Source organism: Amborella trichopoda, chromosome 5, assembly GCF_054954075.1.
Source record: "Amborella trichopoda isolate Santa Cruz 75 chromosome 5, AtrichopodaSantaCruz75HAP2 v2.0, whole genome shotgun sequence".
In the NCBI taxonomy this organism is placed as follows: Eukaryota; Viridiplantae; Streptophyta; class Magnoliopsida; order Amborellales; family Amborellaceae; genus Amborella; species Amborella trichopoda.
This window is the reverse complement of record NC_142340.1, coordinates 39,040,919-39,048,711: the sequence shown is the minus strand read 5'-3', so window position 1 is coordinate 39,048,711 and position 7,793 is coordinate 39,040,919.

Sequence of the window (7,793 nt, the reverse complement as noted above, 5' to 3'; positions counted from 1 at the left end):
AGAAAAGACTATCTAGGGGAGAAAAGATAGAAAAGAATGGAAAAGATGATTTACATGATTTAGGGAGAGATAATCATGGGAACTTAGAGAAAGATAAAGATTGAAGAGAGCGAGAGAATTTTCTTTACTTTTTTTTTTTGGCTTGTATTTAAAAAGTACAAATTTCTTCTTGGAAGAGAAACTTGGATATTTTTGTAAAGAGTTTTTTTATGAATGAAAAACTTCTTTTTCTCATGGCTAGATTTATAGCCACCTTATTTTCTCCATAATTGTTGAATTTTGTTGGTTTTAAGATCAAAATTCTCCATAGTTGTTGAATTTTGTTGGTTTTAAGATTGAAATTCTCCATAGTTATTGAAATTTGTTGGCTTTAAGATCGAAAGAAGGTCGAATTTAATTTCTTGAACTCCTTTTGCAACAGTTTTGGTTTAGCTAGACATGACCCGTACCTATCCTGTTGCCACCCATAATTTTTATCTATAGACGAAGTTTTGATGCTGCAAACTTTATGATGGCTTGAAAATCTATTTTTATAGTTAGTTATACAATTAGAAATCCCAAAAATTAGTACAAACCGAGTAGATATAATCACTTGAAAATAGACAGCCCAAATAATATGTTACAAGATATACTATTTTTAGCACTAGAAATTGTTTTTTCTTCACATCCATACATCTTGAGACTGAGATGAACAAATTGGAAGTTTTCACAATATCATAACACTCTCTTCGAGGGGTTTCGAGGTGCACCTTACTTCAAAACTTTTTCCTCCATAGAATTGATCAATATTGTATATTTAATCTAAAAAAGGTATATATTATATAGTTAGATAAGGGGTTATATACAATGAGACCATTTACCTTTCATACAAGGTGGTCACCATTTCTTACAACTATTTGATATGAAATTTGATAGCTTGGATGTGTCACAAAGTTCGAGAAAATTACTTTTGAAGTTTGAGCTTGGTCAATGAAATAATTGTAGCCACCCAATTTCACATCCAATAGTCATAATTAATGTGACCACCGTCTATCAAAGGTAAATGGTCTCATTCTATACTTTCCCATTAGATAGTATTTAGAATTTTAAGCATATTTTTTTAATTTTAGAGGTATGGTTGAACATATATAATCATATATTAAATTATTAGAGAATATATGTTTAAAACTAAAACTTTAACTAGATATATTAAAGTTTAATATATTTTCTAAGTAAATAGTATATCTGATTAAACCTAAATAGTTTCCATTTATCTAATATATGTTTAATTATATTTTCTAAGTAAATAATATATCTGATTAAACCTCAATAGTTTCTATGTATATGATATATATATGTTTAACCTTTAATATATATCTAATACATCAAATTATCTAACAAGATTGACATAATCTAATTTATGAGAAGAACACCTAGCTTTCAACAAAATTATTTAAAATACAATTTTTTGCATATATTCGACTATCTAAAAAACGTGAAATTAATTCATTTGATGGAAATCAAAGTTTAACTTATAAACTGGAAATTAGATTATATTATGGGAAAATTTTTTAAAACGCTCTTTAGGCACTTTACCCCTAACTTTTCCTAACATATTTTTCCCCAAAACCAACTTCTTTAACAAATACCTCTCAATATAAAAAGTTCACTTTTTTTTTTTTTTTTAATGAAAATATCCTTCCCTTACCTAACAAATCATTGTGGCTGGAGAGGGCGGTCTAGCGTTTAAAAGAGGGGGTTCGGCGATTATTTTTGCTAGAATGGGCGGTCCGGTATTTCATTGTGATGGTCCGAGGATTATGCTATTGGAGAATTGGGTAGTCCGGCATTTTGAAATAGCGGCCCGACATTTTGAAGGGGCAGTCAAGCGTTTTAAGGTGCGGTCCCACTTTTTATTTTATTGTATTGGGATCCAAAAATGATTTGTTATTGTATTGGGATCCAAAAATGATTTGTTATGTATGGGAATGGTATTTTCATATAAAAATTAAAAAAGAACTTTTTGTATTGGGGGTATTAGCCAGAAAAGTTGGTTTTGGAGAAAAATATATTAGGAAAAATTAGGCCCGAGGTAAAGTGCCTAGAAAATCCATATTTGGAGGTTTAAAGTAGTTTTCCCTTATATTATATTAGATAATCCCTTGATAACACAACTTACAACAAGAAAACAAAAAGAATTGACATAATATTTACCATATATATATATATATTCTAGAATTTTTCAAGAAAGCCCTAAACCAGGCAAAAAAATTCAAATAAATATAATTATTTTTGAAAAAATTCAGGTACCTGGTTAAGATTGATCCTCAATACTTATGAATCAAAATCCCCAAAGAATTTTTTGATTGGAGATTAAGAAAAAGGATAAAATATCCAATATTCATCATGGAAAATCCCAAAATTCGATCTTCAATCACTTCAAATACTTGAGTAATGAATCCAATGAAACAAATTTCAGTTTATTTTGTTGAGAATCGAAAGAGATATTAATAGTTTGGGGGATTAGGTATTTAGGGTTCATGAAGCAACTAATTTTTGTTGGAAAAACTCAAAAATCCAGATATCCAGCAACTAATATTTGTTGGAAAAACTCAGTTTATTTGGTTGAGAATCGAAAGAGATATTAATAGTTTGGGGGATTAGGTATTTCGGGTTCATGAAGCAACTAATTTTTGTTGAAAAAATCCAAAAAGTCCAGAAATCAAGCAACTAATATGAATGTTTTTTTGAATAATCAGAGCATTTATCGATCATTCGGGATCTCTATGTAGGGCAAACTTCAACTATTGAGGTGAAAACCAAATTTCTATAGCTATGAGGTTTTAAATTCTTAAACTGACCCTGCAAAGGGTTGCTAGGCCGACTCGCTGATTCGGCCTAATAAGCCACCGGTTTTGTTTTGACTCGACAGGTTTTGAGTTGAACTAAGGGCTTTTTAAACATAGCTTAAAAATTAATTGTGACAATCTTGTATCAAAAGTGAATGGTCTCATTATATACTTTACCATTATATGAACGGGTCGACATTGCGTACGTGACATGTAGACACTTTGAATCCTTCAAATTGAATGCTCATCCAAGGATCGATAATGAATCTCATTTTTTATTTTTATTTTTTATTTGTAAAATGATATTAATTTGAAATTTTGGTTTTAGTTTCATTTTTATAAGTAAGATTGAATAGAATTAATAAAAAATATTTTGAATAAAAATATTGACCAAAATAAATGTAAGAATATTTTGGTCATTTTTATTTAAATAATTTTTTAATTATTTTTATTTAGTTATATATAAAAATACACCTGCACTCCAAATTTCAGATAAATATCCTAATTAAATAAAATTAAAAAATACGAAACTTATTTTCAGCTGTTGGATATGGCCATATGACATCTCGAAGTCCACGTAATGTGGATGGGATACCTTTCCTTATATCATATGTTTCTTTCTATAGCTTAGTTGGCTAGTGTGAGCCCACTTGGGGCACAAGGTCTGGCGTTTGGACCGCCTCCTAAGCACTTTTACTAGTGTTAGACAAACTTGCCAGATCGAACCAAAGTCAACCGGGTTACCCAAAACCACCCCATCGGCAGGTCCTATTAAGCCGTGATCAAGTTCCCAAGATTGAAAAATATTCACAAAAAATTATTACAAATATATAAAATAAGAAAATAGGTTTTTATATATTTTCTATCATTTTGACAAAGATTGGAAAGTATTTTGGCCATAAATTCTTATTTCTAAGTTTTTCCATATTTTTGGACTATTTCTAAAATGTGCAGTTTGCATATGGATGCATATGTAGGAGTAGAGGTAATGTGCACCTTCAAATTTTATCATGGTATATAATTTTGGTCTAAAATGTTCTTAGGATTATCTCAAAATCTATTTTTATATCTTATTATAAAATTTTAAATTTCAAAAATGGTTAAAATTAAGTAGATCTATAAACATATGAAAATCTTGAAAATAGACGGTATAGATAATATGTTGTAAAATGCACTATTTTTAAGAAGTAAAATCTTTTTATTTTTTATAGTCATTTAGCTTGATGTAGAGATAATCAATCAAAGGGTTTTTCAATATTAAAACTACCTTTTCCGATGGATCTTTGAGGGACATTAGTAATTCTATATTATAAGGTAGCATCCTTATATAAACTTTTTCCACCCATGGTCATAAATTAATTTTTAAAATCTATTTTCACTCCTTTTTTAGCCTCATTTAGATATTTTTGTTTAATTATATTTTGAATATATTTTTATTTTTTTGGATTTTTTGGCATTTACTTTAAGGAATATATACAACGAGACCATTTACATTTTATACAAAGTGATCACAATTACTTAAAACCATTAGATGTGAAATTTGATAGTTTGGGTGTATCACAAAATTTGAGAAAAATTCTTTTGAAGTTTGAACAATCACCCAATTTCACAAAAAATTCTTTTGAAAATTGAACAATCACCTAATTTCACATCCAATGGTTAAGATTAATAGTGACCACCTTGTACCAAATATAATAAGTCTCATTCTATACTTTTTCATTATTTTATATTTTAAACACTTTTTGCCTAGCCGGTAACTGCCGGACCTGGGCCGGATACTCAGACTAGGCCAATGGCCGGGTTCTGTTCCCCAATTGTGTTTTCAAAACTGATTTTTACCCATGATTTCAAAGCACTTTACCTTGCTATTAACCGCTTTATCATTTGACATTTTGATAAATAAAAAAAAAATATATCACCGTATCTCCTATTTTTAAATTACATGATAAACAAATTGTATCAAAAAAATATATCTCCGGGAAAGAGATCAAAGACATGAATCCCATTTTTTGGCATAACGGGAAGCTCATGAAACCTACGATCATGGCAAAAAGGCCTCTCTCCATTTGCTTGAAAAACAATGTTCAGGCTAATAACTGAAGAGTCCACAACACAGAGCCACAAGATAATCGCCATTACCATGAGCACAGGTCTTTGTAATCGACCCCATGCCTTATCTTCTTCCCTGAGGCTTTCATACTCGTGCTTTGGCATGAAAGCCTGGCGCAAAGCGTCGCCCATAATTGCCATCGCAGATTTCTAGTGTCTCTAAGAATTTCTAAGGTTTATAAATAAGAAATTGCAGGATCGCCATAAAAGGGTATAGATTTCTAGAGTTTCAGGGATTTGGGTATTGGCTATAGAAACACTGCCGTGAGTTCAACTCCCACCTCACCTACTCAAAAAGAAGAGATTCTAGGGTTTCCCAAATTTATAGCACTTAAGAAGGTGAATTTGCAGAAAAATTCTGATAATCGCCATGTAAGTGCTTGAGATTTCAATGGGTTTATCTGATTACAAAGTCCGTGAACTTCTCGGGCTTCTTAAATTCTAGACTGCTCGAATATTTCAGGTGCTAATGAAGAAGAACTCATTACAATGAAAGAGCTCAATGTTTCAAGGGTTGAGCCTCAAAATTCCGAGGTTTCTCGGATGCCAAGGATTCTAAAGCTCAATTTGCAGAGCACCTCCGCACTCCAACGATAGCCATGAAAGACATCAGAGGTTTCCTAATTGCTACTTTCCAATTGTATAATATCTGATGGTGAGGATCCAGAGGTCGAGAAAGGTAGGGTTTATTTGATGTCAGAGAGAGCTGTGATAATCAAGTGTGATGAATGTTTAGAGGTTTTCATCTCTGGTGTCTCAAGCCTCCATTGAAGGAGGTACCCAAAGGGGATTGGGTTTGTGGGTTACGTGAAGTTCGTAAAAACAAAGGGGAGAGAGATGGGAAACATGAAGAAGGGAGAGAGAGTGAGGGATGGTGGGGAGAGAGAGAGATGGGAAACATGAAAAAGAGAGGGAGGGGAGGGGAGAGAGATGGGAATGACGGAGTGAGTGAACGGTACGAGGATAGAGAGAGACATAAGTTTGAGATGATAGCTTTTTTGACATGTATTTTTTAGATTTGGTTGGCATAAAAATAATATATATATATATATATATATATAAATTGATTTAGGGGATTAAAAGAAATAAAATCTACAATTTTTATGTCTCAAAATATCTTTTAAAACTTTAAATCTATTGTGAAATGAAACATAAAAATAGGGTATATGAAGATATTTTCCCAAATAAAAATCTTAACCTTGACATCACCATCCATAGTTTTAGCTTAATATCATATTTTGACCATTCCAACCCATAGGGCATATTGATGGGATCTTTTGAAATTAAATCAAAATAAATACTTAAAATGTTAAGAAATAGAATGTAAATAAATAAGTTACTTTTAATACAATGAGTTCAGCACCAATTTTGTCCATTAATTTTCAAATTAGATGGTTGTGAGTGTATCGTTGACTAGACATCAAGTTAAAAAAAAAATTTCTCGAACTACAAGCCATCCAGTTTGACATCCAATGGTTAGTATCAATTGTGACCTCCTTGTACAAAAAATAAATGGTTTCATAGTATACAATCCCAAATGTTAAATAACACATTCTTAGGTGTATTTTGATGAATTTTTCTAAATTATATGTGTGTGAAGATGTATATAAAGGCATCCCTTTAAAATTTTGTATTGTGTGATGACTTAATATTTAAAGAAAATATTACTTAAAGGACACAGTTTCCATTCGACCAGCCTGCATATTGTAGAAATGCGGGCTTGGCAATAAAATATATGATCTTAAGTTTTAGATAATATATAATATTTAACATGGAGATCATAAATATGAAAAAAAAAAAAAAATTAAAATAAAAAATAATAATTATAGTAAGAAAACATTTAAACCGTTAGTTATACTTGTTTTTACACTGAACACCTATTTGCATCCATCTTTAAGATGGATGCTTTATACCTTTGGATCCGCATGAAACAATTTTCCTTACTTAAATGATCATATCAATTTCCAACATCCTAAAGACGATCAAATAATCATTTAACATTAGAATAGTTACTCTATAAGTTTCATTTCACTTAAACACCACAAGGAAAATTTTATTTAAAAATATCAAAATTATTCCTATTTAATTCCTGGAGCTACATGAGTTGGAGGATTCTGAATTTGGTCTCACTTAAGTGGCCAAGCCAAATCACATGAATCCCCTCCTCCTTTAGCCTTTGGAATCCGGAAATATTTCATATCATAATATATTGTTCAATGTTCCTAACATGGACCATCCGAAAAGCGGGTTTTTATATCATTTCGGATGGACCAGCCAAATGACCATAAAACACTAAGTTGTTCAAGCTCCAATGATGATGATGATATTGATAATTATAGTGGGTTGCAAATTTGAACTTGATTTTAACCATCAAATTACGTTCCAAATAAATAGCAAAAGTAAAATGATGGTTATATCATTTGAATTTAGAATCTCGAGACTTTTTTTTAATTGAAAATCGGTGTTTTGTATTCTGGATACAGAGAAGTATTATCAATATTACTGAAGCAAAATGATGATTTACCCGCCATTGTTTAGGGGCTAGTGATAGAGAACTCATTTTTTTTATTATCGAAGACTCATTTTCTGAATTCCGAAGTTTTAATCGCTCAAGCTATTTAAGTGGTATCAAATTATTAAAAGGCCCTTCATGATCCTAGAAATTTAAAGGGGTAATTTGGGTATTTTTTAAAAAAATTGAAGAGATAAAATAATCATTTTAATACTAAATTAAAAAAATTTGTTTTTCTACATTTGCGGTCCTCAAGATTTAAAACATACATCTTAAAGATGGATGCAAATAAGTGGTCCATCTAAACACAATTGAAATTAAGGGTTCAAAGTTTTCTTAATATA